Here is a 6748-nt window from a genome sequence, read left to right on the forward strand (position 1 = left end):
TTTCCCTTCCCTTCCTTTTCTTTTCTTTTCTTTTTTCCTTTTTTCTTTTCCTTCTTGAATCTTTTTATTAATTAATTTATTTTTACACCCATAGTTTATTCCCCTGCCCCCTTCCACCCTCCAACTGTTCACATCCCACACCTCCTCCCCATGCCCTCGTCTCCATGTGGATGTTCCCACCCCACCTGACCTCTAAACTCCCTGGGGCCTCCTCTCTTGAGGGTTAGGTGCATCATCTCTGAATGAACATAGACCTGGAAGTCCTCTACTGTATGTGTGTTGAGGGCTTCATATCAGCTGGTGTATGCCGCTTGTTTTGGTGGTCCAGTGTTTGAGAGATCTCGGGGGTCCAGATTAATTGAAATGGCGCTCTTTCTATTATTCACTGCTAACAACAAGATGGAAGTGGAGTCACTACTTGTTTCAACTTTCTTTGTAAAATCATACTGTTTTAAATAGCCCCATGACATTAATAACAGTTATTTGGAGCAGGTGAATATGCGAATATGAGGGCAAAACACAGGAGGCATGATCTTGGAAAAGATTCACTCAATGACCTTTGACCAAAAGGAACCCAGCCTCCTGATGTTATCCACAAGGGCATTGACTCCAGCCCATCATCTCTGTGAGCTGTGGCTCCCGTCAGTAGCTCATGAAATGGCTGGAAAACAATTCAGACAGGGATAATTGCATGCTGCCTCATCAGGTTCTGGCTGGTTGTGCAGTAGATCAGAGGAGAATGGTGGAACAGACCTGAGCTCTTAGGAATGGTGGGATGCAGGAAAAGGGAGTTAATTAGCTACAGGAGCAGAGGATGGTCCAGGCTTCAGGCTGAGTGTGGAATTGGGTGGAGGGGATATACTGGCAAGGGTGGAGAGGAAGGGAGGATCTTCAATGTTGAATGCCTCTGTGCATTGTAGGGAGGACCCCCCTGTCCTCCACCCCAGGCTCGGATCCACCCGGGTAGACAAGATGTGCAGAAGAGATGAAGGCTACCGGAAGGCTGTAAAATGGAGAAAGGCTGGCGAAGAAAGAATGGATTGTACCACATGTAATGGAACCAACTCAGCAAGAAGCTGTGGCTAATGGAGTAATTTGGGGACAAGGCTGGCCCACGCTTGGGCCAGATGCTAAGCAGGAAGCTGGGTTCACAGAAGTGGCTTCCAGGCTTGTAGAGGGCAAGAGCTTCCCTCTTTCTGATCTTTTTGCTATGGTTTTGCCCTCCCCAGCCCTCACTGGAAAGAGCAGTGATAGGAACGGCAGAGCAGGTTAGTTCTGGGTGACGTCCACAGAGAGAAGAGGATGCAGGTCTCCACTTCCGTGCCCACCCCACACCCTAAGGCCAATCTCCAGCACTGTAGCTGGGAATCTGCTTGGCGAGCCAAGGGGGTAGAAACCAGGAAGGCACGAGGTAGGAAACAGGCAGGCATGAGCCAGAGAGGAAGGCAATAGGAAGCCATGGAATCTGGATGGTGGGGGATGGGAAGCTCGTTGCAAGGTGAACTGAACTAAACTAGGGAAGGAGTAAGGAGAAGAGAACAGAAGGTGCCAGAGATGAAGACAGACATGAGATGCTAAGGCAGTGATGCTCAGCTTGGGGGTTGTGAGCCTTTTTGGGTAGAATGACCCTTTCCCAGGGGTCACCTATAACCATCTGCATATCAAATATTTACATTATGATTCACAACAGCAGTAAAATCACAGCTAATGGAGTAGCAGCAAAAATAATGTGATGGTTGAGGATCAGCGCAACATGAGGAGCTATGTTAAAGGGTCACAGCATGAAGAAGGCTGAAGACCACTGTGCTAAGGAGTGGGAGCAAAGGCTGGGAGCGAGTCAGCCAGAATCCCAGCTCCTGGGTCTTAGCCAACTCTTCCCATCACGACTTCTATTGCCCCTCAGGCTTGTTCTCCAGCCCTGGAACATTTTGGAAGAGTGAGTGTGGACTTTCCAGCACATTCTACAGCTCCCTCGTTTGCAATGGCAATGGAGGGGCATTCCTAGGTGAGCAGCACAAGGGGTCTTGTTCTATTCTGACTCATGGGTGTTCCTTCTTGATGCATGGCTGTCCTTTCCTCTTCAGACATAAGCCACCTTTTTACGTATTACTGACATCTCATCATTTCTTGTGCAGGAAGAAAGCATGCCTCCCGAGAGGTTCTATTAAATCGACTTGACTGTCAGGCATCACTGAAGAGTTACAACAAGAAAGAAGGCACATTGCCTTCATCTCCCCAGCTCTTTGTGTCTGGGTACATTTTTGGTTTCAGCTTCCAAATTAAGTCTCTGCAGGTTTGGAGTGGTCAGCTCAGCTTTCGTTCCTAAAAAACCCACAGCAGCTGGAGTTGATTCAGGTGAGCTGAGGCTTCGGCAGCCCCGAGGCTGGCCCAGAAGGACTACCGCAGTCAGCAGTAACCACATTCTTCTCTACCCAAGCCAAGCTTGTTGAAATATCTAGCGGCAGTCCACATTTGCTGTACGTGAGTAATTTGGTGGATGGAAAAATAACAGTGGGCTATAATGAAAAGTGAATTCATGAGCCTCTGACTGTGAATTTATACACAGCCAGACTTGTATTGTAGTTAGGCACCTTGGTAAGAAAATCCCATATATAAAAAGTTGAAGAGAACAAAATGACTTCTCATTTTTGAAGACGGCCATGAGTTACTCTTCAAAGATCCAAAATCTCTTATGAGTTAAACGTGGAACGGCCACTCACTAGACCAAATGGCTTTGAAGACAGATTTCTTTTATTTTCAGTTATGTGTACATTTGCAGGTATGTGCGCATGTGTATAGGTACTCGTGTAGCCCAGCTTCGTTGGGGCCCTTGGAGCTGGAGGTTCAAGTGGTTGTGAGCTGTCTGACCTGGATGCTGTGATCTGAACTCGGTCCTGTAGGAATGGTAGTACTCTGCTCTTTATGCACTGAGCCATCAATCCCCATGGAGCAAATGCTCTAAAGTAAACTCTAGAATGTAATTATGACTGTTTATGTTTGTTCGGGGGTGCCAAGCAAACAAATCCAGGTCTTTGGATAGCTTAGCTGTCTCCATCTGCTGCTTCTGGTAACTACAGGCCATTATTACTAACCATGCCCCTCTAAGCCCTGCTCCCTGGCTTTCCTCTTCCTGTTACAATCTTCTACCTTTAATACCATCCTGCCTACAAGATTAACAAAGCTGTGTAGCCTAGGCTATGTGTCATGTGTGTTCATACATGTGGAGACCTGAGGCCAACCTCAGGTGTCACACATCAGGCTCCATCAACGTGGACATGCTATCTCTCACATGACTGGAAACTCATCAGGATTTCTAGCCAGCGAGCGCTAAGGATCTACCTCTTTCTGCATTTCAGTCACTGAGATTGAATACAATTTCATGTGTTTTGTTTGGCTATATGATTTATTAATATAGCCAAGCCCAACTCTAAAGTTAATTGTTGTTTTTTTAAATATTAGAATTAGACTTTAAGGTTTCTATTTTTTTAAATTAACTAGCTTTGAGGCTGTTAACCATAACTTTTGGGGGGTTTTCTTGTTTGTTTGTTTTCATACCAGGGATTGAACTCAAGGCCTTGTGCATGCAAGGCAAGTGCTTGGCTACATACCCAGAATCCAAAACCTATTTACTGAGCTTACTGCATGGGGCACAGTCATTGGCCTAGTAAATGAGGTAGCATCAGGTTAGAAAAGGTGAGTTCCTGTCTCTAAGATGTTATTCTCCTGCAAAGAAAAGACAGATACACAAATGGATCATGAAAAATGTGAAACCTTTGTTTACCTATTTAACACCTGTAATGTGTATGGGAACATTTGATAATAGAAAAGGATTTACATTAAGGATTACATTTGTATTAATGAAAAGATTGCTTCCCAGTGGGGAAAATGGCTATCAAGGGAACACTAGACAGGCAGATGTTGAGACACATATTGAAGTGCACACAGAATTTAGGGAACAGCCAAGGCCTTTCTCTGAGATTCTGACCTCGCAGAAGTGATGGGAATGTACCTTTCATGGACATCAGACACTTCTGGGTAAACTAAGAAGGGTGGCTTTGCACCCCGGGGTTCCTGGCTGACTTCCGACTGACTAGGCATGTGGTTTGAAATGCCTCCCACAGGCTCATGGTTTTGAGCACTTGGTCCCCTGCGGATGACACTGTTTGGGAAGGTTAAGGGACCTGCAGATGATGGAGCCTTGCTGAAGGGAGGACATCACTGGGGATGTGTTTTGGGATTGTGTATCACGGCACCACTTCCTGTTTTCAGTGTTCTTCAGGATTGCAGAGGCAATGAAATGGGCGGGCCTTGTACTCCTTCCCATCCTGATACACTGTATCACTCTGTAACAGATATCCACTTTCTCCCTCTGTAACAGATATCCACTTTCTCCCTTAAATTGCTTTTGTCAGGGTGTTTTATCAAGGCAACAGAAATGCAACAAAGTTACAACGTCACAAGACATTACAGTTAACCAGATCATATTACGGGAAAGAGAAATGTCTAGATAGAACGTTTCAGAGAAGGCTCTGTAGTTGACCTTGCAGAATGGAGAGATTCCCATAATGTTGAGGAGTGGCAGGCGGTGGAAAAAGTACAAAATCGGTGCTTACTTCACAGAAAGCAAAGATGTTGAGTTCTCCCTAAGCTACAAACCTCCAACACATCATAAGCTGCTAAAGTCTAGTCATGAAGTCTAGTCATCTTCTATAAGACTTTTAACTGTTCCTTTCTGAGCATTTTAGAGATGTGATCCAGGTTTTGCATGATTCTATTGATTTGTTTCCTGTATTATTGCGTGGTCTTATATAACGATTTCTCCAGACCATTCCCAGATTCCAGTTCTGGGAGTTACGGTTTCTCTGCTAGCTAAATGTGGGTTTCAATAGAGGGATGGGTTTAATTTAAGACACATAGGCTTAGAAGGTCTCCTCCCCATTGCAATTACAAGAATTATATTTAATATGTGTGTAACAGATATTCACATCTTGTTGGGAAAACAATTCCCTTTGCACGGGATAAAAAATGACTGCAAATATTTTATTATGTTGGTTATTTATTCTTCCTCCAGTCCCAGTAGTATCATGTTCCTCAAAAATAATCCTGATTATCACTAAATATTCTTTACTTATTTGATTCTCAACCACTTGATACAACTTTTAATTATTTTTGACTTTGTGTATAGGAGGGCTTAGAGAGACTCATACATCCCGAACCTTTTTACATAATAGAATTTTCAGTATCACTGTCAGAAATCTGGTTAGTGCAGCATCTGGTGATATCTCACCACACAAAGACTCATTACAACAAATACAATTATATATGAGAAACTGGATCCAGATCTAAAGTATAACAGAAACTTAAAAATATTTTTATACTATGGTAATGTTTCAATGAAATATAAAATAGGGTTCTTTCTATCATGTCTATCAAAGCTAATTTTCTTCTCATTTTCCTGATATATTGGCTTTCTTTACTCATGCAGTGGGATGGTTCCCCTTCATTGTTGACTTGGCACAACCTGCAATCTTCTAGGAAGAGAGTTTTGATTAGGAACTGTGTATATCGAGTTGGCCTATGAGCTTGTCTGAGAGTGACTCGCTTAGTTGAATTAATTGATTTGAGACGACCTAGCCTACTGTGGGTGGCACTATTCCTACACAGGAGACCCTGAAGTATCTAAAAGTAGAGAAATCAAGCTGAGCACAGGGAACCAAGCAAGCATGCACACACCCATTTCTCTCTGTTCTTGTGGATACGATGTGACCATCTATCTAAACACCCCACCCCAGTAATTTCTCCAACCTGATGGACAATAACCTGGCATTGTGAGCTAAATTAAGCCCTTCTCTCCTAATTTGGGCTGGTTTTATTCTGGGTAATGTATCTAAGCTATGACAAAGTAAAAGAGAAGTGGCTATCCTTGCTGGGATACCTAGAAAACGCTATTGTTTTATTGTTAAAAGAGACACACATTCAGCAGATCTCTCTCTCTCTCTCTCTCTCTCTCTCTCTCTCTCTCTCTCTCTCTCTCTCTCTCTCTCTCAATTGTCCTTCCTCCTTCTCCTCCCTAATTTGTAGATGTGCTTTGTAGTGTTTTGGACCACTTGACAACAAACACAAGACTGTATGAAGAAAGGCAAGAGAATTGAGAAGGCTGACAGCACTGGGTTTTCTGTGCCAACATAGAGAAGGCATCCAGTGGATTTATTGCTGTAAGACACAGAGAGAATTTTACTTGTTTAACCCATTATTTGCTAAGTATTGTGATCCACATGGCCCAATCTATCCCTCCCTGGCAAACTCTTGATGGATAAGCCAGCATTTCATTTCTATGAGATGAGGCCGTTCAAGGCTTAGTGAGAACGAGGTGTTTGGAACACACGTATATTCTCTGTGTATCTCAGCTATCTTTAGAGAAATGGGGTAACCATCCAAGGAAAAACTCACTTTTGTCTCAATATTAAAATTAAAAAAAAAATCAGGTTACTATTAGATCCATCAGATGAAATTTCTAGTGGTAATAACAACTAACCAATTTGAAATGTTAATTTAATTATTTCACAGCCTGCTTTGCTCAAATAGTAATTTTAAATGGCTTAGAGCCAAAAACTCAGACCCAGTATAATAGTCAAGTAAAAAATAAAATATGAGACCAGACATTGTGGATGCTTGTTTGTATTCTTATTAGAGAGAGAAAGAAAGGCTGTAGATTTGTGTGAGTAGAGAATTGGGAAGGATCTGGGAG

At 43.1% G+C, this 6748-nt stretch overlaps 2 long non-coding RNA genes across 2 annotated transcripts in view; both read left to right on the top strand.

The window, feature by feature from the left end:
- Nucleotides 1-2704, top strand: part of Gm31962 — a 19611-nt gene extending 16907 nt beyond the window's left edge. The window contains exons 3-4 of the long non-coding RNA XR_380517.2: nt 1904-2005; nt 2136-2704. This is a non-coding gene — a long non-coding RNA (predicted gene, 31962). The remainder of the gene's footprint in view (nt 1-1903; nt 2006-2135) is intronic.
- A 765-nt stretch (nt 2705-3469) lies between these two features.
- Nucleotides 3470-6748, top strand: part of Gm32023 — a 5281-nt gene continuing 2002 nt past the window's right edge. The window contains exons 1-2 of the long non-coding RNA XR_380518.1: nt 3470-3693; nt 6082-6215. This is a non-coding gene — a long non-coding RNA (predicted gene, 32023). The remainder of the gene's footprint in view (nt 3694-6081; nt 6216-6748) is intronic.

The sequence above is a fragment of the Mus musculus genome, chromosome 10, assembly GCF_000001635.26.
Source record: "Mus musculus strain C57BL/6J chromosome 10, GRCm38.p6 C57BL/6J".
In the NCBI taxonomy this organism is placed as follows: Eukaryota; Metazoa; Chordata; class Mammalia; order Rodentia; family Muridae; genus Mus; species Mus musculus.